A 24,836-nucleotide genomic window follows, 5' to 3' on the forward strand; every position below is an offset into this window, starting at 1 on the left:
TAAATTGTTCCCAGGAAGAAAATCTACAGCTGATAACGAAGAAGCTAAACACACTCGTGGGGGTTTGGGGAATCCAGAGAGATATCAGAGAATGGAGCTTAGACTTCTTGGAAATACATCTACTCAGTTGCCTGATAGTGCTGGGGAATAAAGTGAGAAAAAGGCTAGAACAAATAGTTATTTTGGCTGAGGAGGTGTAGGGATTGTCCACCCAAATGTTACCCGGATTTGCCTCTTAGAGCAAGGTGTGAGCAGAGGACTGTCTCCCCATCCACAATACCCAGACAGTCGTCAATGGGTGTTCACCCTGAACATGGAGGCCGTGCTTACAGATCCCAGTTAGGAATGCATACTATGCATACTACATTACATGTCAAAACTGAACCAACATGGTGCTGACATATCAAGGGCCTCATCCCTTTCCTTTCCTTTCCCAGGTTACACAAGAGTCAACAAAAACTTGTGCACATTCAGATAAAGTTACACCAATGCTGGGCCCCATAAGGAAGACAGGGTTTTTCCAAAAGGAATGGCCTAATTGTCCTACCCAGTCTCAAGTGTCCAGTTATTAGGGAAGAATTCTTTGCCCTATTCAGATAGCTTCCTATGTGGAGGGAAATTTATTTGTGTGCTGGGAAGCCTGTCTCAGGACAAAGACCCATGTACCTGAGTTTAAGAATATGTGTCATCAGGGAGAGGAGCCAAGATGGCAGAACAGCATGGCAGTTTTTTTATGTCTTGTGACCATGAAATACAGCCAGATCAACACGAAACCACCCTGCACACCTAGAAAACTGATCTGAGGAATAACACAACAATCTGCACAACCTGAACCACGGAACTCAGCAGGTACGTGGCACGGAGAGGTGAACTGGGGGAGAGAGAAGCCGCGGGAAGGGAGGTGCTTTTGCAGGCTGAGACAGGAAGGAGACGGGGGAGGTGTGGGGGGAGAGCTTGGGAAAAGCACCCCCCCCCAAAAAAAAAACAGCTGGAGAGAAAGTGGAGAAGTGGAAACAGCCACAGGGACTGAACTGAAAAGGGAGAAAGGAGAAAAGAGAGCGTTTAAATTCCACTAAGACTATAAACAAGGGGAGCGGAGAGTCTGCAACTCCGCAGCTGGATCCCTGGCGATGCTCTGATGAGAAGGGCGAATCCCCAGGAGCAGAGTGAAGCCCAGGCAGTTGTCAGGCCACAAGGGGAAAGGTGGTTCCCTTGCTGGGAGGACATTTGGTAGAGGCTGTGCAGCTGACAAAGGTGCCAGCAGACCCCATGGAACAGCCACATTCGCTGGTGCTGGAACAAGGTCGCTAGGAGTGAAGCCTGGTGCCAGATGTGTGTTGTGATTTTCCATAATCCCTGAAATGCTGCTGCTACACGATCACGTGAAATTTTTCTGGGGTGGGCTGGCAGCCAGCCCCAGTCTCTGGGCATCGGCACCAGAACAGTCCTGCGAACATTCCTAGGTGTGGCTGGCATCCAGCCATTGCTTGGTGAAACCCTCCACAGAGGGACAAAATGGGTCAGAGCCACAGTCCCTCAGAAATAAGGGTCGGGAAAAACAGCCGCATCTGAGATAAAACACAGGAGGGAGGTGCTGCCTGGGGCTTGGTCATGGACAGTGTAAAAGCAGGGAGTGGACAGAAGCCGGAGTCAAAGGACAGGTGAGCGATTACTGATCAGGGAGAACAGAGTTCAGATACTGGAGATTGGTAGCTAGGTGACGCCATTTTCACCACTCCCGTGCACGCCCCTACCCACCTACAAGCACCACCACGATCCAGCCCAGTAAGCTAAGCATTGCCATCTAGTGCATAATGGAGCCTTTACACTAAGCCCCACCCAACTGGGCCAACCTCGCGCTTCAGGAACACAAATCTCTCCACCTGCTTAGTTTACAGACTATAAATCACAGTTTGATTTCTAGGGGAAAACGAAGTAATTTCAATCGTATTTCAGTCTGTTTGCTGGTCCATATTTTCAATTTCCTTTTTTTTCTCTTTTTCATTTCTTTTTCTTGAATACAGAAAGAGAAAAATTTTGTTTTAATTTTCAATTTTTATTAAAAATATTTTTCTTTACTTTTTCTACTATATTTTTTACTTTTGTGTAAAATTTTTCAAATTCTATTTTACTTCCATCATTTCATTTTATTCTATTTCAGTGTATTCATTTTTCAAAATTTCAAACTATTTCCTTTTTTTTCCTTTCCCCTTTTTTCTCTAATCTATCAAGCACCTTTCAACACCCAGACCAAAACACACCTAGGATCTAGCATCATTTATTTGATTTGTGTGTGTATTGTTTTTAATTTTTTAATTTTAATTAAAACATTTTTATTTTAATTTGTTTACCTCATTAATTCCTTTTCTCTCTTCAAAATGATGAAACAAAGGGATTCACCCCAAAAGAAAGAACAGGAAGAAATAACAGCCAGGGACTTAACCAACACAGATACAAGCAAGATGTCTGAACCAGAATTTAGAATCATGATAATAAGAATACCAGCTGGAGTCAAAAATAGATTAGAATCCCTTTCTGCAGAGATAAAAGAAGGTAAAGTTAGTCAGGATTAAATAAAAAACGTTATAACTGAGCTGCAATCCCAAATGGTGCCATGGCAGCAAGGGTGGATGAGGCAGAGCAGAGAATCCATGATATAGAGGACAAACTTATGGAGAATAATGAAGCAGAAAAAAAAGAGGGAAACTAAGGCAAAAGAGCACGATTTAAGAATTAGAGAAATCAGGGGCGCCTGGGTGGCGCAGTCGGTTAAGCGTCCGACTTCAGCCAGGTCACGATCTCGCGGTCCGTGAGTTTCAGCCCCACGTCAGGCTCTGGGCTGATGGCTCAGAGCCTGGAGCCTGTTTCCGATTCTGTGTCTCCCTCTCTCTCTGCCCCTCCCCCGTTCATGCTCTGTCTCTCTCTGTCCCAAAAAATAAATAAACGTTGAAAAAAAATTAAAAAAAAAAAAAGAATTCGAGAAATCAGTGACTCATTAAAAAGGAACAACATCAGAATCATAGGAGTCCCAGAAGAAGAAGAGACAGAATAAGGGGTAGAAGGGTTATGTGAACAAATCATAGCAGAAAACTTTCCTAACCTGGGGAAAGACACAGACATCAAAATCCAGGAAGCACAGAGGACTCCCATTAAATTCAACAAAAACCGACCATCAACAAGGCATATCTATGCCAAAATCTATACCCAAAATCTATAAAGAATTTACCAAACTCAGCACCCAAAAAATAAATAATCCAGTGAAGCAAAAGACATGGGCAAAAGACATGAATAGACACTTCTCCAAAGAAGACATCCAGATGGCCAAGCAACACATGGAAAAATGCTCAACATCACTCATCATCAGGGAAATACAAATCAAAACCACAATGAAATACCACCTCACACCTGTCAGAATGGCTCACATTAACAACTCAGGCAACAACAGATGTTGGCAAGGATGCAGAGAGAGAGGATCTCGTTTGCACTGTTGTGGGAAAGCAAACTGGTGCAGCCACTCTGGAAAACAGTATGGAGGTTACTCAAAAATTAAAAACAGAACTGCACTATGACCTAGCAATTGCACTACTATGTATTTATCCAAGAGATACAGGTGTGCTGTTTCGAAGGGACACATGCACCCCAATGTTTATAGCAGCACTATCAACAATAGCCAAAGTATGGAAAGAGCCCAAATGTCCATCGATGGATGAATGGATAAAGAAAATGTGGTATACATATACAATGGAGTATTACTCAGCAATAAAAATGAGTGAAATCTTGCCATTTGCAACTATGTGGATGGAACTAGAGCTAAGTGAAATTAGTCAGTCAGAGAAAGACAAATATCATATGACTTCACTCATATGAGGACTTTAAGACACAGAACAGATGAACACAAGGGAAGGGAAGCAAAAATAATATAAAAACAGGGAGGGGGACAAAACATAAGAAACTCTCAAATATGGAGAACAAACAGCAGGTTACTGAAGGGGTTGTGGGAGGGGGGAGGGGCTAAATGCGTAATGGGCATTAAGGAATCTATCCCTGAAATCATTGTTGCACTATATGCTAACTAACTTGGATGTAAATGAAAAAAAAAAAAAAAAAAGAATCTAGTGATTCATCACTTATATAAAACATCCAGTGCTCATCAATTTTACCTAATTTTAATGAATTGAAATTTAAATTTAAAAATCGGTTCTTGGTTTGAGTTATTAGAAAAATTTTAACTGTATTTGGAACAACTTGGACATTCGAATCTACTTGCTTTGACTATAAATTTTGTGACATCTACATACACACCAGATTCAGGTTAGTTAAAAAAAAAAAGGATACAAAATATCTCAATTTTTAAAATAATCTGTTATATGTTGCAATGATATTATCTTGGATATAATGTATTAAATAAAACCTATTTTTAAAATTAAAAAAAAGAAGAATATGTGTCATCATTGCATATGGCAGGTGTAAGGGGTGTGGAAATTAGGGAGTAAATCTTTTCTCCTGGGGTGTGAAGACTTCCTAGGGGACAATGGGCAGGACAATTTATTTATATGTTAACTTTTAAAATTAATACATTTCAATTTTTATATTAGATATTTTCTGTTCATCCACTGAATTTGCTTTACGACCTGACAATAATTTGTGATTAAGTCTAAAGAGTCTACTCCAGACCTGGCATGCAGAAAACACTCAATAAATACTGTTGGCCAATTGTCTAGACTTTTTTAAAGCATACTCTCTAGAGAATTAGTTGTGAAAAGTTTGCTGTCAACCTCACATTTGTGAAACTAGTATCTCTGGGATGTGTAGTCTAGTGAGGCACAAGTTTCACTCCACATGGGATACGATTAACCATCAGGCTCTATTAGAAGCTTGCACCAAAGCAGACTATTATATACAAATGGAGGCATGATGAGGCATTTCCATACCCCATGCCACTCTTCTCTTGACATCGTGTCAATACAAATCTTCCTGTGTTCTTTCCTTAACTCAGTTAGGCCCTGGGTTGACATTAGCATAATTGACCTAGAAATTACAGATAATAGCAGCAAGAAATGGTTTTAACAGGCTAGACAACATTATTTAGTCTTTTTCTATAATTCCCTTTTTATTACTGTTATTTCACTCTCTTTAATCTATTTACCACCCCTTGTGGAAGCACCAAGGCCTTTGAGACTGCTGCGAAGCACCCTTTCTGAGAAGGCCAAGCCTCCTTAAAATGTCATCATTCCTCACAATAACCTTCAAGGTCAGTTACTTAATGATTTTATGTTCCAAGGAGAATTGGGAGACTCTAGGTTAAGTGTCTTTCCCCAGACAAATCAGTAGCACAGCTGGGGTCAGAACTGTACTTTTGGCTCCAGTTAATTCAATTGGAAAATAATGGACCCCCTGTCCCCCACCCCCACCCCACTAGGATTGCTGCCAAGACCATTCAGAAGGTATAAATGTAGTATTCTGGCTGTGAGCCTGTATTTTACCTTTAATAAATGGGCATGCTTATTCTTCCCAGGTGACTCATCAATGAGCCTTAGTCTTTCGACTTAGCTATGCACTAAAGTTTACGTGAGGATAGGATCCAGGGCACTGCGTGGGATTACAGCAATAAGAGCCTTTTTGTCTAGAAGCTTTCCATCAGTATTAATGTGGAAAACTCAAAAAGTACTCTTCTTGCCATATGTGGAGCAGAATCACCTGGCTAATGTATGTGGAGCCTGTCCTATTGGCACATAAGTACCTTTGGCAATAGTCCCAATAAATCTTAGCGAGTATCCAAGGTCAAGTTTTGTCAACACTTGGGTGGAAGTCGTCCAGAGAAAACCCCAGGTGTGGCAAGAGATAAGTAGATGATTCAGTAGTTGACATTCTCCCTTCTGAGTCAATAATTAACCCCAGCATGCTATTATTGGCATTCTGAAGCCTCCTGTAATTTGCATGGCTTAAAAATTAGACTCAGTAGAAACTACTGGTCCTAAAGATAGTCAAGAGAAAGCAATGAACCTGGTTGTAGCTACATCTCAGAATTAATTGGCTACATAAATTCTGTCAAGTTCTTCAGGATTTTCTGTAAAAAAAAAAAATTTGCTTTAATTTCTCCATAAAAGCATAATTTCCTTGGAAAAATTAGTGTGGACATTACAGCTGTGACGTAGCATCTTGACAGTTGTGGGAATGGTTTTCTCATGCTGGAGAATCGCTTTGAGTTTCTTCCAAAAGAGAAGGCCACATGTGAATTGTAGTTGGGCAACGAGGCTCAGACACTTCAGTCTCTCAGTGGCTACAGACAATTTTCTCTTCAGGGAAAGACACATTTCTGAAGAAATAGCAGCTGAAATATTTATGCCCATTTACCTTAACCTTTTTAGTTTATATTCAGAATGTTGATACTTTTTTAAGTTTATTTATTTATTTTGAGAGAAAGAGAGAGACAGAGAAAGAGAGAGCAGGGGAGGGGAAGAGAGAGAGAATCACAAGCAGGCTTCGCACTGTCAGTGCAGAGCCCTATGCAGGACTCAAACTTGCGAACCACGAGATCATGACCTGAGCCGAAAGCAAGAGCTGGTCACTTAACAGACTGAGCCACCCCCAGAATGTTGATGCTTAAATTTCTTAGTTATACCTTCATTTTATTAAACCATAAATGCTTCATGTTTAGGATGAATATTTTCACTGCTCTTTTTGCGTAAGGGTTAAACAGGGCAACCCTATTGATTAACAACTGTAAATATAGGCTGAATTTCTTCCTGGTTCATAGTCCAGATGGCACATTGTATGTTAACGTGTTCATGATGGTAACATTTCCAAGCAGCTGAAGAAAATCACTTTCGATAAAGATTTGTGAGGAAAAGAGACCAATCTAAAGGAGGGATGGGAGGATATAACTGATCCAGACATATCCGCTCTACCAAGTAATATCTTTTGATGAATGGTCACTATGATTTGACAGAGTGGGGAAACTGCTAAATTACGAGACCACTTAGAAGCAAAAATAGTAAATATATAACTGTTCGAACTACTCTTATAAGCTTGATAATTTTTTTAATTTAATTTTACTGAGGAATAACTGACATATAACCCTGTAAGATATTTAAAATGTACATTGTAGTGATTTGATATACATATGCATTATGGAAGGACTCCCCCAGTCAAGTTAATTAACATACACATCCATCCCCTCATGTATTTCTTTCTTTCTTTTTTCCAGTAGGAACATTTACGTTCTACTCTGCTAACAAATTTCAGTTATACAGTATATTGTTATCAATTACTGTCACCATGTTTTACACTAAATCCTCAGAACTTACTCATCTTATAGCAGAAAGTTTGTACACTTTTCATCAACCTCTTCCTACTTCCACTCCACCCTCAAACCCTGGAAACTAGCTTTCTACAATCTGTGTCGATGAGTTTGACTGTTTTAAAAATTTTATTTATTTTTTGGATTCCACATGTAAGTGATGCCATATTTGTCTTTCTCTGTCTGGCTTATTCCACTCAGTTCATCCAAATTGCCACAAACAGCAGGATTTCCTTATTTTTTATGGCTGAATAGTATTTCACTATATCCATGTGAGATAGATAGATGTATACAGATATACATCTATCTCACATCTTTGTTCATTCATCCATGGACACTTAGGTTGTTTCCATGTCTTAGTTACTGTAAATAGTGCTGCAATGAACATGGGAGTGAAGATATTTCTTCAACATCCTATTTTCATTTTCATTTCCTTTAGATATGTATCCTGGGGTGGAGTTGTGTCGTATTTCTAGTTTGTTAATTTTTTAGGAAACTTCAGGGTTTTCCATAGTGGAGTACCAACAGTGCACGAGAATTCCCTTTTCTCCACATCCTCACTAACCCTTGTCATCTCTTGGCTTTTAATTATAGCCATTCTAATGGGAGGGAGATAGTATTGTTGTTTTGATTTGCATTTTCCGGATAATTAGTGATGTGGAGCATCTTTTTTTCTTTTAAGCTCATTTATTTATTTTTGAGAGAGAGCACAAGCAGGGGAGGGGAAGAGAGAGAGAGAATCCCAAGCAGGCTCCACACTGTCAGCACAGAGCCTTAAACTCATGACTCCTGAGATCATGACCTGAGCCGAAATCAAGAATCTGGCGCTTAACCAACGGAGTCACCCAGGTGCCTTGTGGAGCATCTTTTCATGTACCTGTTGACCATTTATATGCATCCTTTGGAAAAATTCAGCTTCTCTAGCCATTTTTTAATCAGTTTGGTTCTTGTTTTGTTTTGCTATTGAGTTGTATGGCTTCTTCATATATTTCGGATATTAAGCCCTTATCAGATACGTAGTTTGCAAATATTTTCTCCCATCATAGATTGCCTTTTCCTTTTTCAATGGTTTCCTTTGCGATGCAAAAGTTTTCTTAGTTTTATATAATACCACTCTTCTATTTTGCTTTTGCTACCTTCGCATTGCTATCAAATAACAAGAAATTATTGCCAAGATCAATTTCAAGGAGCTTATTCTCTGTATTTTTCTCTAAACATTTTACAATCTCAGGTCTAATGATCAAGTCTTCAGTCGATTTTGACTTTATTATTGTGTACGATGTAAGATATGGGTACAGTTCATTCTTTTGCATGTGACTGTCTAGTTTTCCCAACACCATTTATTTAAAAGATGACCCTCCTGCACTATATGTTCTTGGTTCGTTGTCAATTGATTGAGCATATGTATACATGGGTTTCTTTCTGGACTCTATTCTCTTCCATTGATCTATATCTGTTTTTGTGCCAATACCAAACTGTTTTCATTGCTGTAACTTCTTAAAAACTTTTTAGAATGTTTATTTATTTTCGAGAAAGAGAGAGAGAGACAGAGCACGAGCGGGGAAGGGGCAGAGAGAGAGGGAAATACAGAATCCGAAGCAGGCTCTAGGCTCCCAGCTGTCAGCACAGAGCCTGACATGGGGCTCAAACCCATGAGCTGTGGGATCATGACCTGAGCCAAAGTCAGATGCTCAACCAACTGAGCCACCCAGGCGCCCCTGCAACTTTTTAATATAGTTTGAAATCAGGAAGTGTGATACCTCTACCTTACTTCTTCTTTCCAAGATTGCTTTGGCTATTCACAGTCTTTTGTGGTTCCCCACAAATTAAGAATGATTGTTCTATTTCTGTGAAAAATGCCATTGGAATTTTGACAGGAATTACATTGAATCTGTAGATTACTTTGAGTAGTAAGTACATTTTCACATCAGTTCTTCTAGTCCATGAGTATGGAGTATCTTTCCATTTATTTGTGTCTTTTTCAATTTCTTTCATCCATGTCTTATAGTGTTTAGTGTAGAGATCTTTCATCTTCTTGGGTAAATGTATTCCTAGGTATTTATTTTTTGAGGTACAATTGTAAATAGGATTGTTTTCTCAATTTCTCTTTCTGATGGTTTGTTTTTAGCATATAAAATGCAACTGACTTTTTTTTTTGGTAAATTGACTTCGTATCCTGCAACTTTACTGAATTTATTAGTATTAGTGTATTAGTTCTGAAAGGTCCTTGGTAGAGTCCTTAGAGGGTTGTTTTTTTTTTTTTAACATACGGTATCACATCATCTGCAAATAGAAACAGGTTGGATGACTTTTATTTCTTTATATCCTACCTAATTTCTCTGGTTAGGAGTTCCTGTAGTGTGTTAAATAAAAGTTATGAGAGTGGGCATCCTTGTCTTGTTGCTGATCGTAGAAGAAAAGCTTTCAGCTTTTTAACAATGAATATGATGTTAGCTGTGGATTTGTCACATATAGACTTTATTATGTTGAGGTATATACCCTCTATATGCAGTTTGTTGAGTTTTTATTATGAATGGATGTTGAATTTTGTCAAGTGCTTTTTCTGCAACTATTTAGATGATCAGATAATTTTTATCCTTCGTTTTGTTAATGTGATGGATCACATTAATTTGTGGATGTTAAACCATCTTTATGTTCCTGAAATAAATCCCACTTGATCATGGTGTGTGATTCTTTTAATGTACTTTGAATTTAATTTGCTGATATTTTGTTGAAAATTTTTGCATTTATGTTCATCAGGATATTGACCTGTAATTTTATTTTATTGTAATGTCCTTGTCTTGTTTTGGTGCCAGGATAATGCTGGCCTTGGAAAATGAGTTTGGAAGTGTTCCTTATTCTTCAATTTTTTTTTGAGTAGTTTGAGAAGGAATGGTATTAATTCTCAAGTGTTCGGTAGAATTAACCAGTGAAACTATTTAGTTTTGGACTCTTACTTGTTGGGAGGTTTTGATTACTGATTCGATCTCCTTACCAATAATTGGTCTGTTTAGATTTTCTATCTTTTCATGATTCAGTCTTGGTAGATGGTATGTTTCTAGAAATGTATCCATTACTCCTAGGTTGTTTGATTTGTTGGTTGTGATTATCTAGTTCACATCTGAAATTTAAATAGGAAAACCAGATGTTTTATATGACTGCTCTTCCTCACAGATATTCCCTGGGAAACCATGAAGACAAAAGTAGGACAGTGTTATGTTCCCAGCAACTCTAAGCAAAATGGGGCAGTGAAGGAGATTTATTCAGAGACCATAGCCAGCCTCTTGACAGTCAGACCCTCTTCTGATTCTAAAGCTCTCTCTTAGATTTTTCCACGGTAACATCCTTTCTCAGTTGTGCTTTCCTGAATATTTTACACTCCACCTCCCCCGAAATGTGTCTGCTCTATTTCCCCCCTTCCTTTGGTACTAGATAGTAGATTGGCTAATCTAATAGACTCACTATGAGAAAATTTTGTAATTGTTAATAATAACTTAGCATGTTAACTCCTTAATGTTACCTTTTAACCGGTGCTCTCCATGCTTTAACCCAGTGGTTTTTTTAATTACTTAAAAAATAAAAATAAAAAAATGCTATCAAACGTATGTCCCCTTGGTACCACGGGTGGGTAGGGAATAGGTAAAAGCTAGTGATAATAGAAAAACAATGGAATGTTTATTTAAAATAAACTTTTTTTTTTATTTATTTTTTTTGGGACAGAGAGAGACAGAGCATGAACGGGGGAGGGGCAGAGAGAGAGGGAGACACAGAATCGGAAACAGGCTCCAGGCTCTGAGCCATCAGCCCAGAGCCTGATGTGGGGCTCGAACTCACAGACCGCGAGATCGTGACCTGGCTGAAGTCGGGTGCTTAACCGACTGCGCCACCCAGGCGCCCCATAAAATAAACTTTCTTAAATGACACCATCTATTAGATTTTCTAGATCAAGATTTTTTTTTTTTTTTTAGCCAAAAGAATTAGGAGGTGGGATATTATGAGTGGGAAGGAATAAAAGAAGCATTAGAAAGGAAAGGAAGTATTGAATAAGAATGAAGAAAATTGTCATTAAGTACAAAATGATTATATACAGTGAAGCAGAATGCTGTTCTTGTCAAATGAGAAGGAACATTTAAATGCTTTCCTGAAATTAAGAAACCTAGTAGTTAAAATTATTAAAATACTCTTGAGAAAAAGTAACCATCTTCAAAATTATGCTGGCAATTTAGTGCTATTTTATGTATTATTCATGGTAGCCCAGAAAAAGAATTTTAGCCTAGGAAGAGAGTTTGTAAAAAGTGATTACTATAAGTCCCTTACTTTACAGATATATGAACTGAGGCACAGTGAATTTAAGTAACATGCTTAAGATCAATAAGCTATAGAACTGACATTGAATAAATAGCCTTTAATCTAATGCTCTTATACAGGCTGAGTATAAAGATGTCTACATCACAATCCCCAGAACCTGTGACTACATTACCTTAAATGCTAAAAGAGATTGTGCAGATGTGGTTAAGGATTATAAAAATGGGGAAATGATCCTGGTTTATCTGGGTGGGTCCAATGCAGTCACAAGGGTCCTTGTAAGAGAAAGCAGAAGCTGAGAAGCAGAAAAGAGATGAAATGGTGAAAGCAAAGCTCGGAGTAATGTGCTTTGAAGATGGAAGAAAGGGCCACAACCAAGGAATGTAAGTGAACTTGAGAAGCTAGCGATGGCAAGGAAGTAATTATCTCCTAGGGCCTCCAGGAGAAATGAAGCTGTGCCAACACTTTGATTTTAGTTCATAAAACCCATTTCAGATTTCTGACCTGCAGAAATGTAAGATAATAAGTTTGTGTTGTTTGCAGCCACCAGGATTGCATTAATTTGTTATAGCAGCAATAGGAAACTAATACATGCCTTTCCATCTAAACTGCTTACTTCATTTCATTAAAATAATCATGAGTGTTATTGAAAGGAGCAGAGAAATCCAGGAACTTTACTGAAAATTCAAATTACTGTTACTAGATACACTGTAGCACAGATAGATGAACTCATTGACTAGTTTTCCCACAGGCTAACATATGAACAAAAGTCACTATTTAAAAAATTTCTTTTAAAGTTTAAAATAATTTTTTTAAATGACTAAATTGTTTTAAAATAAAATGGGAGAACTACTGTACTAGGAATCATTTTGTGCTAGGAAGCATTTGTTGGCTAGCTTAAGTAAAATGGAAACTAAAGTCTAGAAGAGAAGCCAAACTGTGGAAAGAAGAGGAAATCTTACAAGAATCAAAGTGACCACTTTCTCTATCTTTCTGCCTCACCTTGCATGGCTCTTCCTCTCTGTGCACAGGCTTACCTGCAGCCTAGCTTTTTCCATTCCAGGTGATCCTGAGTTCGACATGGTAGCTCCAATTCTGGCTTTTTCTTAAATCCCACTTCAAGTCTAGCAGACACTGACTGGAGTCACTTTTTCAAATATGATCTTCAAGCTGAGAAAAATAGAGAAGAGAGCTGGAGAATAAGATGAAAACAGGTACATCTGAATAAGACGCCCACCCTTGTCTACTCAGTTGGGACCATAGGGCCCCAAGTTCCTACTCATTAAGGGTTGTGCAGGAACACTATTAAAAAAGAATATGCGGTACAGACCAAGTGACCAATATGTTGATTACATCTCTAAATATTCAGGTATAAATTTATAACGTTAACTGCTCTTATTGTTTTAAAAAGACAAAATACATAAATTAACATTTTCATTAGGCATAAAAGGATTCATGATCAAACAAAGTAATATAAAGCAAAACACATTAATAAGAGACCAACTTCTAGGAAAACATCAAACAGGATGAATAAAAGTAAAGGTAAAAACTAATGGGTTAGGGGTGCTGGGTGGCTCAGTGGGTTAACATTCCAACTTTTGATTTCAACTCAGGTCGTGATCTCAGGGTTGGGAGATTGAGCCCTGCATTGGGTTCTGTGCTGGGGCATGGAGTCTGCTTAAGATTTTCTCTCTCCCCCTCTTCCCCTCCCCACCACTCACGTTCTCTTTCTCCCTCTCTCTCTCTAAAAAACAAAACGAAACAAAAAACAAACGTGTCAGAAAACAGAGAAAATTTAGAATCAATCACTTAATGTAAGTGCTTGAAATAATTACAGAGTGACATGAGTGAAAGAAACCTTCAGTAAATCAAATCAAGAAAAAGTGGGCAGCAACAGAAGTAAATAGTATTGTAAGTGAAAAATATAATAAAACTACAGATACCTAAAAGAATTAGAAAAGCAACAGAGTACCATGTGCACTATATACAAAAAGGTGAATATTATTTAGGAAAATAACAAACTATTACTCCAGTTCAAATAGAAAACCAGTAACTCGGATTTTTTTTAAGGTAAATAACAGTTCTCTGTCCAAACTGAATCTTGTCTCCAATTTAGGAGACAAGAAATTCCAAGTAATATCTTTTGATGAAAGGCCACTATAATACCACAGAGTGGAGGTCGGATTATCACTAGCCATTGTCTGTTCCCATCTCACCTACTTCCATCTCACAAATAATAAAGGCTTACTTACTTAGGCAATGATTTAATTCTTTTTAAAAAATGTTTATTATTTATATTTTGGAGAGAGAGAGAGCATGAGCAGGGGAGGGGCAGAGAGAGAGGGAGACACAGAATCTGAAGCAGGCTCCAGGCTCTGAGCTGTCAGCACAAAGCCCGATGCGGAGCTTGAACTCACAAACTATGAGATCGTGACCTGAGCCAAAGCCGGATGCTTAACCGACTGAGCCACCCAGGTGCCCCTAAGATAATTCTAATAAAACGATGTTTTCATAAAATGACATCTGCGAGAAATGTTGGAATTTGCATTCACATTTTTCCTTTCCTGAAAGTTATTGCTCATCAGAGACTTTAATTCCTTAACCAGATAAGGTCCTCTGGTACCTCAACAATATGGGAAATTGGACTGGAGAGAAATCCTTGATCAAATAAAAGAAAATGGAGGCAATGAACCTGGGTATAAGATTAACCTTTGGAAGGTCAGTTAGCAGAACAATGAGCCGTGGACACCCACCGTGCCGAAATCCCTCAGGTGGACCTTGATGTTCAGGAGCTAGAGAGCAGGCAGAACATGAGCTAAGGCACAAGGTAGGCACTATCCTAGGTTTGATGTGAGTGGTGGAAAGTACGGAGGTGAGGCGTGCTATCCAGGTGGTAGATAGCAGGTCAGGCGCCAGTCAGCTCTTGTCTCTTGGGGTGTCCGTTCCCAGCGATAATCACACCTGTGTGGGGAATAAAGGAAACGAAGTCTCTTTTTTTCTCCCCTCAGCGTAACCTGCTGAGGCTGTTAATGTTTTTCCTGCTTTTCAGGATTGATTCAGGCAATGAAATGAGGCAACAGAAAAGCAGACTGACTTTTACAACTAGTCCTTCTTTCCAGAAACTGAGATCATTCTTTCTGTGGTATTCCTTTTCATTCCAAACTGTGAACGTTATAGCATATGGAGAAACCAATAGTACTTAAGACTGTCACAGATGAAATAAAGGTTATAGGTGGCAAACTCATACAGGCAAGTTCATACAGAACAAGCTTATTTTAAGTGGATATTTGTAAAAGTACATACCATTTCCATCAGCAGGAGTTAACCCAGCTGTGCCAAAATTAGCAAGAGCCAAGACTGACAAATTCCTTTGGCTTTCTCCAGGAACTATTTTCTATACTTTCATTATCCTGCTTCTGAATTTGGTGTGAAAATGCATCACAATTAATGTCTAACACGATGCCGTTTATGATGTGGTTTTAAATTCCTCGGGAAATGGAATTAAACCATGAGACCCATTCTCTAGGTCTAAGGTGAAAGGTTAATGGATTTACTAAAACGCTAAACAAATTCAAAGCAGTATCCTTTGGAGAGAGAGATGAGGAAAAGCATCAAACGCTTGTCTGGACAGATTTTTTCCTCCATTCTGAAAATAGTCTAAATAACATCAAAGGATGTGCAGAAAAATGACCGGGGCTCAAGTATTAAATAATGATGTGTCCTTCATTACTGCCTTCCACGGAGGTTTTCTAGCAAATTTGAGTTACCTTGTTTCTTGGAAGACACGCAATAGTAAATCAACAGCAAATGTTATCTACATGTAACAGATGGTAGAGATGAGACTGCAGAAAAACTGATATGCTCAGCTTCTCAATCAGTGGTAGAAAGAGGGAGTAATATTCAGACCCGGGAATCCATTACTCACTACTTGGGCCACCTTTTCTTTCCGAGAATTGAAAGTAAGATATTGCAGTTGAATACACAAAAGCTATACTGCTTCAAAAAACCTGGGCTCAATCATAGATGATGTAGCAAACTACATTATTGTTTTAAAGTGTCCATCCCCCTTTCTGCCTCCACAGGAGTATTCTTCCCTGTCTTTAGAATTTGGGCTTGCCCACACGACTTACTTTGACCAATGGGCTGATGGCAAAGGCACTATCGGCGAGAGCTTGAAATGTGCTTGTGCAATTATCTTTCTGAGTCTCCGTCATTGCCATGAAAAGAGATTCTTCTGCGTACCTGTTTGCCCCAGATTAAAAACAAGTGGAGCCAACCATAGCCAAGCCTGAGCTTAAAGCAGAACCATCCATCTGAGTCTAGATCAGCCAACTCCAGTCAACAAGCTGACGCATGGAAAATAAGCACTTATTGTTGAATGGCACTAAGATTTTATGGTTGCGTAATAATAACTGACCAAACATGAGAATTATGGGGACTACAGTCTACAGCCTAGGGTCTGATGGTTAATCTCCTTTCAGCTCTGTTTCTGGAGCTGCTTTTCCTATTTTTAACTCGTGAGCCTTAATTCCTCCCAGGCTAAGCTGATTTGCCCCAGCTCCCAGCCATTTCTCCAATATTGCACCCAGTTTAACTGTCTTTACTATTGCCCCAGTATTTACAACTTAAATCGCTGTAACCTCCGTGTCCCATGGGTTGATTGTTTTTTTCTGTTATTGCCCAGAGCCGTCCATAGAATCTTCAGGGATGCAAACGGGCTTAAGGTGTTTACAAACTTGGTGTCTGCGTATTTTTCCTCTTCTGCTATATTTAGAGAAAGACTAAGGTTACTGTTTGTTCAGGATAGGTTTTATCACTGTGAAATGTTGTTTTCTTGTGACATTCAGAAAGCAACTATTTTTTAAATTATACAATTTGAGTAGAATCCCATATGGATGGAACTGAGAAAATATAAGAATTGCTTTATTACATTACAAGTCCAACTGAAATAGATATATCGATTCATACGATGTATATAAGGGGATGTAATTCAGACTTGCAAGCTGCAGGGTGCCCACTCTTGGCACTATTGACATTTGGGGCCAGATAATTCTTTGCGGTGAGGGGCTGTCCCGTTTAGCAGCATCCCTGGCCTTCACGCAAGAGATGCCAATAGCACTTCTCCTGGAGCTGTGTCAACCAAAAATATCGCTAGACATTTCAAAGTGCCCCTGGGAAAAATTACCTCTGTTGAAAGTACTGACATAGAGGGTATTTACTTTCATTTATCAACTAAAGATAGCTCACTCAGAAACTTCTCCATTTTCCCTCTTCCCACCCCCGCTCCTGATTCTGCTGATCTACCTGATCCTTAGACTCTCTCTAAAACCAAGGATAGTCATTCTTGCCTCATATCTGTTAAAGAAACATTTGCCGCATCGAAGTCCACTTACAATGCAATGATAAATGTCAAGGCAATATTAATAAATATGAAGTCTTAACTAGAAAGGGCCTAGTGAATATAGCATCAGTTATGCTAACTTTTTGGCTCAGTAGTATATATTGAAGCCAGACTAGCCAGATTAACAGGATACAGTAACAATGGATCGTGTGTCTGAACCTGCAAACAGTCTTGTTTTGTAGATCTGGTCATCATAATAGTATTCATTAAAGTGATAGTTTACCTGTATCTCATTTTTCTCAATCGTATAGAGTTAAGAGTACAAAATTTTCCTACACATTTGAAGAAGCTTTGCACTCCAAAACAGTCACAACTAGTTTGAGTCCTATAATTAGATAGTGTAAAATTTCTTGCATGCAAACACCATAATCATATTTTGTTTTCAACAAAGAACCATCTGTTTTATAAAGGATGCACTCCCAGGCATGAGATATTTCATTTAGATACCGTGGTGTTGCCATATTTTCCTGCCATGTGAACCATAGTCATTGCGAGTGTAAAGTCCACAGCCTTGTATCGCAATAACGTGATCTCCTTTTCCAATGTGATTTTAGAGGCAGCATGTCAATATTTTATTCCTAAAATGACATAGCAAATGTGGCAGTAATTAAAACAGTTCAGCTTTGAGCCAACCACACTGGCAGATGGCGAATACTTCTTTACCGACGATCTTAGAGCAGAAGCTATAAAGTCAAAAGATGTTTACTTGGAGAAGGCATTGGCCAGTCTAACTACCACTGTTCCCTCCAAGTCTAATTTTCAATAAGTCTTATTTTTAAACACTCTAATTTCATTCAATTAGCCTTTGAACTATGCTTGGAAAGTGCTCCAAGAGATAATGCCTAGCATTGATCACATATATTATTATCTCATTTTATTCTCTTCAAGGTCTTATAAGATAGGTATCATTGTCTTCATTTTACAGATGGAGAAATTGAGGCTTAGAGAGATAAAGTACCTCTTCCAACTGAGTGTCAAATAAAGATTTAATCCCATGTCCAATCTGACTACAACACTCCTATCCTGAAATGGTAGACTAGAGGTCAGAGTCATAACCTTATGATGAGTTTGTAGCCAAATCATAATATATAGGCCACAGATTTTTGCCAGACCCAACAAACTTTCTCCATCCTTCTTAAAATTCTGTGCCTTGAATCATTTATGACAAAGTTCCATATTAAACAAAAAACTGGTAGGCAATGAGGAGAACCATATTAAAATCTTGCTACAAATAAAGCTCTGTTCTCTAGTTCTTAAGTAATCATACTGTTTCAAAAGTATAATTAGGGGCACCTGGATGGCTCAGTCAGTTGAGTGTCTGACTTCAGCTCAGGTCATGATCTCACTGTTGGTGAGTTAGAGCCCCATGTCGGGCTCTGTTCTGACAGCTTGGAGCCTGGAGACTGCTTCAGATTCTGTGTCTCCCTTTCTCTCTGCCCCTCCCATGCTCTCTCTCGATCTCTCTCTCTCTCTCAAAAATAAACATTAAAAAAAAAATCTAAAAAAAGCATAATTAAATTTTTGGTGTAAAAATTCAGCTAAAGAGGAAGAATAAAGTTTATCATTTTAATTTTGTTATTTCTTTCAAAACTGTGTTTACCAGTTAGTGGAATGGTGTGTGTGTGTGTGTGTGTGTGTGTGTGTGTGTGTGTGTGTAATTTGTAAGAAGTATCAGGTTTGAGTCTTAGGTTTCATATTCATGCCATTCCTTTTCATACCTTCAGAAACACAATTAAAAATAGATCAAGAACCTTGTTTATGGTACAACTATTTTCCTGATAGAAGTCAGAAAACTATAAAATGAGTTGGTTCATGGCAATGTATATATTATTTCAGAGCAGGATGAGGAAACATAATGCCAAAAGCATGCACTAGAAACGTTATTTCCATATAAAAATAATGAAATGTCAGGATCAACAGGAATCCCATAAATCACTATTATTCACTTCCATTTCTTAGTTTATTATGAAGTGCATGCAGCTATGGACTGGTGACCTTTTCTCCTAGTAAACCTACCCTCGACTAAATTGACACAATTCTACTTTCTCATAACACACCATACACACACACACACACACACACACACACACACACATCTTATCCAAATTACATGATTTAGTTTTATCCAGTATTTGACCTTTCCTTAGCTCATATTTCTTGTTTATAGTTTCAAGCTTTTGAAAGCTTGACCTCTAAAAGTATTTTCCTTATGGCAAACAAAATAAGACAATTCCTTCAGAGCATTTTATTGTATTTATATCTCATCTTGTTCCAAAAGCTATTTGAAAGGACTTACAGGGGCATCTGGGTGGCTCAGTCGGTTGAGCATCTGACTTTGGCTCAGGTCATGATCTCACGGTTTGTGGGTTCAAGCCCCGTGTCAGCCTCTGTGCTGACAGCTCAGAGCCTGGAGCCTGCTTCGGATTCTGTGTCTCCTTCTCACTCTGCTCCTCCCCTGCTCATGCTCTGTTTCTCTCTCTCAAAAATAAATAAACATTAAAAAAAAAAGCAGTATGTGGGAAAAGCAGGCTTTGACTATCTTTGTATGTGTGTATGTGTGCATGTGTGTATTCTAAACCTACTCATTTAGGGGCCCTCAATCCCAATCTGAAAGTTTGTAAACAAGACAAAACCTTGCAAGGAGATTGGAGAGAGGCTGTTAGGGGTTGAATTGTGTCCTCTCCAAATCCATATGTTGAAATCCTAACCCCTGGTATCTTTACAGAGGTAGTTAAGTTAAAATGAAGTCACAAGGGTGAACCCTAATTCAGCATGTCCTATAAGAACGGGATATTTGAACACAGACACATATAGGGAGGAGAAGGCCATCTACAAGCCAAGGAGAGAGGCCTGGAATGGGCCTCATGGCCCTCGGGAGGAACAAACACTCCCAACAGGCTGATCTTAGTCTTTCAGCCTTCAGAATTGTGAGACTATATAATCTACTTGATGGGCTTTTTCTCCCCCCTGTACATTTTAGATGACCCTCAAAATCCTGTTAGGTTCCTTCTCAGCAAACAGCCATATTCTCATGATGAGAAAAACATCAGATAAATTCCAATGAGGTTCTACAAAACATCTGTTCAGTACTCCTTAGAACTGTCTGTATTGTGAAAAACTAAAGTCTAAGAAACTGTCAGAACCAAAGGGAGCCTAAGGAGACATGAGGACCCGATGTAGTATGGTACCTAAGATAGCATCCAAGAACAGAAAAAAGGATATTAGGTAAAAACTTGCAGATAAAAACTCGGAAAATATGAATAAAGTATGGATTTTACTTGCTGATAATGTATCAGTAACAAGTCATTAGTTGCGACAAATGTACTAGTATGTTAATAATAGGGGAGGAGCACCTAGGTGGCTCAGTCGGGAGAGCACGTGACTCTTGGATACATTTGTGTTGTTTAAACCAAAACCAAAGTTGTGGTGCTTTGTCACAGCAGCCCCAGGAAACCTGTATTAGGAAGCCCTAATACACAAGTTCTTTTGTTTGTTTTTCTCTTTTGTGTTTTTCAGCTTGAAGCAGCTAGGTACTTTTGGAAGATGTCTGAACTCATGGACATAAGAACTACATACACTTCACTCTTCCTATTTATATACTGCAAACTGTTAAGAGTATATACACAATAGAATCGAACAGCAATATTTAGTTCCTACTAACTGATTAATGGGTGGTCGTCTTTAACCACTGTTTCCAAGAGAAGAACAATATATGTTCTGGTCCAGTCTAAACGATAAAATGTAGAGTGTCAAAATCATCAAGAAAATTTTATGAAAGTTTTACTCTGTGACTGTTACTGTTCTAAGCACTTCATGTTAATTATTTAATCCTTACAATTACCCTGGGAGAAACACTGGTATTATCTCCACACCTTGCTGCTTTGCACATTACCTCTTTATTCAGGCCTGTGCTAGTAACTATGGAAAGTTCTGTTCTTCCCTTAGGTGTGTGCCTAAAATATATTATTTTAAGAACTAATACAGACATGGCCGACGAGAGGGATCCGCAGGACGCTGCGCACGACATGGGCAACCACCTGCCACTCCTCCCTGCAGAGAGTGAGGAAGAAGATGAAATTGAAATGGAAGTTGAAGACCAGGATAGCAAAGAAGCCAAAAAACCAAACGTCATAAATTTTGACACCAGTCTGCCAACATCACATACATATCTGGGCTCTGATATGGAAGAATTTCATGGCAGGACTCTGCATGATGACGACAGCTGCCAGGTTATTCCAGTTCTGCCATAGGTGATGATGACCCTGATTCCTGGGCAGACCTTACCTCTTCAGCTCTTTCGTCCTAGGAAGTCAGCATGGTGCGGAATTTAATTCAGAAAGACAGAACCTTTGCGGTTCTTGCATACAGTAATGTACAGGAGAGGGAAGCACAGTTTGGAACAACAGCAGAGATATATGCCTATCGAGAAGAACAGGATTTTGGAATTGAGATAGTGAAAGTGAAAGCAATTGGACGACAAAGGTTCAAAGTTCTTGAGCTAAGAATACAGTCAGATGGAATCCAGCAAGCTAAAGTGCAAATTCTTCCCGAGTGTGTGTTGCCTTCAACCATGTCTGCAGTTCAGTTAGAATCCCTCAATAAATGCCAGATATTTCCTTCAAAACCTGTCTCATGGGAAGACCAGTATTCATATAAATGGTGGCAGAAATACCAGAAGAGAAAGTTTCATTGTGCAAATTTGACTTCATGGCCTCGCTGGCTGTATTCCTTATATGATGCTGAAACTTTAATGGATAGAATTAAGAAACAGCTCCGTGAATGGGACGAAAATCTAAAAGATGATTCTCTTCCTTCAAATCCAATAGATTTTTCTTACAGAGTAGCTGCTTGTCTTCCTATCGATGATGTATTAAGGATTCAGCTCCTAAAAATTGGTAGTGCCATCCAACGACTCCACTGTGAACTAGATATTATGAATACATGTACATCTCTTTGCTGTAAACAATGTCAAGAAACAGAAATAACAACCAAAAATGAAATATTCAGTTTATCGTTATGTGGGCCGATGGGCCGATGGCAGCTTACGTGAATCCTCATGGATACGTGCATGAGACGCTTACTGTGTATAAGGCTTGCAACTTGAATCTGATAGGTTGACCTTCTACAGAGCACAGCTGGTTTCCTGGGTATGCCTGGACTATCGCCCAGTGTAGGATCTGTGCAAGCCATATTGGATGGAAATTTACAGCCACCAAAAAAGACATGTCACCTCAGAAGTTTTGGGGTTTGACTCAATCTGCTCTGTTGCCCACAATCCCAGACACTGAAGATGAGATAAGTCCAGACAAAGTAATACTTTGCTTGTAAACAAATACATTAGGGATAAAGTTATTTATCAAGTTGGTCTTCTAAAAATCAGATCTGCTTTGGAAATTCCTGCTTTTGATGCATACCTAAGTTGAAAAGGAACATTACATGGAAGGTTCCAAATGGTATTTGAAGATTTAAATTAAAATTAGGAATATCTACTTTAGTACCTTGGTACCATTATACTCTGGCTTGCCAGAATGTCCCTGATAGGACATGAAGTCCTCACTGAAAGTGATGGTTTCCTGCAGAAAACATAGTTGAAATTCCTCTTTTTGAAAGAGGCAAAGAAGAAAGGCTTTAATTTTCTTTAGTTTCTCTCATACTGATTTGTAAATTTTGAAAATATTAAAGAGTTAAAATATGCAATTTGAGCCCCCAAAAAGTGTTCATTTCCTTATGTATTTGTTAGTGAAAAACAGTAACTTATGTATTTACTCTTTAATTTGAACCTAAACTACTATGGAGCAGGGATGCTAAAACATACCCTGTTCAGGACAGTGACTCTATTTTGTAAGCAATTTTGTTCCATGTAACTTGAAAAAAATTGTAAGTAAACTTTAAGAGCAAACAATATTACACATCCTCATTGTTTAAATAATGTAAAATATTTACTCACAAGCCAATAATTTAAGATGAAGTTCTAGATAGACTGATTTGCTACCTACCTCTTTGCTTATATGTTCAAGTGTTTTTGGATCCTTTCACATTTGTGTAGTTTTGATATTCCTTCACTGCTTTACAAAATTAACTGGGAAAAAAGTTCAACCAAGGGGGGAAAAATGTATGAGGCCCAGCCAAAAGCAGACTGTTAAAATCTGTGATGTTGTAATATATTATTTTCTTTTACCAAACATGCCATGGCTGTGACTGCCTAGACTTAAAACATCAACTGAATCTCATGCTGCATTATTTATATACAGGAAGTAAATGAAACGCAACTCAAGAATGCTGTCAGTTCTTTAAGAGTATATGCCAAGATTGTAGTTTTTTTTCCTAAGCTATTACAACTACTGAGAACATTGGGTTTATAGGACTGTACTAGTTCTTCAGTCTTACACTAAACTAAAACTTATTTCCAATAGCAAAGCACATCTCTACACTGAAACCAGTCACAGAGAAGGAACGCTGCTTTTACTTTTGCCATCTGAAAGGTGTAACCTCAGAATGTTCTATTTTGTTTACTGACACTTGCAAATAAAAGTTTCTGATATTTAAAAAAAAAAAAAAAAACGAAAAAAAGAAAAAAAAAGAACTAATATTTGGTAGCTACTTTTCTCAGAAATCTTTTATTCTCTCCAATTTATTTGGCAAAATGCTGGACATAAACATTATAAGTTAATGAAAGTTTTTCATAAGAATGCAACACTTTATCATTCTATGGATCACCTATTTCAGAATCATCTTGACTAATCATTTAAAATTCCATTTCCGGGGCTCTATACCAGACCTACTGAGTATATTTTTATTGGTGGGCCCTGAAAACTGCATTTGTAAACAAGCTTCTTGGGTGATTCTTATTTTGAAAATGCCATTTGTGTTTTCACTAAATATTAATGTAATTGATTAATTAATTAATTAATTAAGGCCTTGCTTATTTATCATACTGGAAGAGCATTTAAGAATGATAAAAGGATAGCAGCACCTGAGTGCCTTAGCCAGTTAAGCATCCAACTCTTGATCTCCGCTCAGGTCTTGATCTTGGACTCGTGGGTTCAAGGCCCATGTTGGGCTCCATGATGGGTGTGGAGCCTCCTTAAAAAAATGATAAAAAGATAAATATAAAATTACAATAAAATTTAAAAAATCAATGTGACTTTAAAGCAGATTACATGCTTTGGGAAGACAGGAAAAGCAAGCATTAATAATCAACAAATAAGCCTGGGAACATCACTAATCCATCTGCTTTACATTAAATGTCTCATTAAGGAGGATAACGTTGGCGTCTGGTGACTGACCCCATGGATTTAACCAATTACTTCATAATACTGCATTCCAAGTTACAAGTTCAGAGCAGGTATTGATGAAAAATGAATGAGTCAGAAAGAAGAAAAGAATTAATTATAAAAGATAGGGTATTCTCATTATTTTAGGAAATTTTTCATCAACTTGATTTCTTAGAAGTCAGTAGTTTTATAGGAAAGGCTAAATATTTCTAAGTTTCTGATTGGTGACAGAAAGAGGCATGTTGTGGTAGCCAACCTTTAAAATGCCCTCAACGATCCTCACCCCCTGCTATTCATACCTTTGTCTAGTCCTCTGTGATACTGAATAGGGCTGATATGCCTAATCAGTAGGATATTGCAAAAAATGATGGAGTGGGACTACTCAGCTTAGGTCATAAATGACACTGTGTTTTTTTCTCCTGTTTTCTCTTTGGCTCACTTGCTATGGATGAGGTCCACTGCCATGCTTCAGAGACAGCAAAGTACCCCCTGGAAAGATCCATGTGGAGAAGAACTGAGGTCTTCTGTCAACAACCGGTACCAACTTTCTACTCAT

General features: G+C 38.4%; 2 long non-coding RNA genes and 1 pseudogene across 3 annotated transcripts in view; 2 read left to right on the forward strand and 1 right to left on the reverse strand.

The window, feature by feature from the left end:
- The window catches only part of LOC121038067 (uncharacterized), a 78,788-nt gene extending 59,442 nt beyond the window's left edge, over positions 1-19,346 (reverse strand). Inside the window, exons 1-4 of one of the 2 annotated variants that reach the window (XR_005794124.1) lie at positions 19,303-19,346; positions 15,736-16,369; positions 14,359-14,566; positions 12,643-12,775 (exon numbers count right to left, since the gene is read on the reverse strand). This is a non-coding gene — a long non-coding RNA (uncharacterized LOC121038067). Of the gene's footprint in view, positions 1-12,642; positions 12,776-14,358; positions 14,567-14,908; positions 16,370-19,302 lie in introns of both variants that reach the window. The other variant, XR_005794126.1, reaches the window with a different exon arrangement.
- On the forward strand, positions 805-24,836 carry LOC121038068 (uncharacterized). The gene is made up of 3 exons (XR_005794127.1): positions 805-849; positions 5,162-5,251; positions 24,734-24,836. It is a non-coding gene; the product is annotated as an uncharacterized LOC121038068 (long non-coding RNA).
- Positions 20,993-23,280, forward strand: LOC121038066 (protein cereblon-like; annotated as a pseudogene).

The sequence above is a fragment of the Herpailurus yagouaroundi genome, unplaced genomic scaffold (genome assembly GCF_014898765.1).
Source record: "Herpailurus yagouaroundi ecotype Mexico unplaced genomic scaffold, PumYag 165, whole genome shotgun sequence".
Lineage (NCBI taxonomy): Eukaryota > Metazoa > Chordata > Mammalia > Carnivora > Felidae > Herpailurus > Herpailurus yagouaroundi.